This window comes from Hevea brasiliensis, chromosome 4, assembly GCF_030052815.1.
Source record: "Hevea brasiliensis isolate MT/VB/25A 57/8 chromosome 4, ASM3005281v1, whole genome shotgun sequence".
Taxonomy (NCBI): Eukaryota; Viridiplantae; Streptophyta; class Magnoliopsida; order Malpighiales; family Euphorbiaceae; genus Hevea; species Hevea brasiliensis.
In genome coordinates this window covers 13,470,717-13,471,614 of record NC_079496.1, presented here as the reverse complement: position 1 = coordinate 13,471,614, position 898 = coordinate 13,470,717, and the positions used below count along the sequence as shown (strand labels likewise).

The following is an 898-nucleotide window of genomic DNA, read 5'->3' as shown; positions in this document are numbered from 1 at the left end:
ACGAGACCTACAGTGGAAGCCAACAACTTCGAACTAAAACCCGCATCGCTCCAAATGATTCAACAGACCCAGTTTGGAGGTTCACCAATAGAAGATCTGCACTACCACCTCTAGTGCTTTCTTGCCCTATGTGACACATTCAAGATGAATGGAGTATCCAATCAAGCTATAAGACTCAGAGCATTTCCATTCTCCCTTAGAGACAGAGCAAGGAAGTGGTTACTTTCTCAACCAGCTGGAACATTCACCAGTTGGGAAGACCTCTCACAAGCTTTTCTGGCAAGGTATTTCTGACCGGTAAAAACTGCAAAGTTGAGGGTTAAACTCAACACTTTTAGACAGAAGGAAGGTGAATCACTCTATGACGCATGGCAAAGATATAAAGACTTACTGAGGGAATGTCTACACCATGGCATAGAAGATTAGCTCCTAGTGCAGATTTCTATAACGGGCTACTATCCTCTATAAGGAGCATAGTAGATTCAGCTACAGAAGGTGACCTAATGGAGAAAACAATGAGACAAGCACTTGAACTTCTAGAAAGGGTCGCATATCATAATTATGAGTGGTCAAATGAAAGAGGAAACACTAGGAGAACAGCAGGGATCCTAGAAGTGGATGCCCTAAGCATGATAAATGCTTAGTTTGATCAGCTCACAAAGTGTCTTGACAGAATGCAAGTCAATGCTGTTGGTACAAGCAACCAGTATTGCGGTGACTACGGAGGAGGATATACAACTTCTGAATTGAATAACTTTAATGAACCCTCCATAAAACAAATGAACTATATGAATAACGGAGGCAACTTCAACCAGAGGCAGCTCAACAATCCATACTCAAATACTTATAACCCTAGATGGAGGAACCACCCGAATTTCTCATGGTCAAATTCCCAGAA

At 42.0% G+C, this 898-nt stretch overlaps 1 pseudogene; it reads right to left on the bottom strand.

The window, feature by feature from the left end:
* Window positions 1-321: 321 nt before the first annotated feature.
* LOC131179756 (small nucleolar RNA R71) lies at window positions 322-416 on the bottom strand (annotated as a pseudogene).
* Window positions 417-898: the final 482 nt, after the last annotated feature.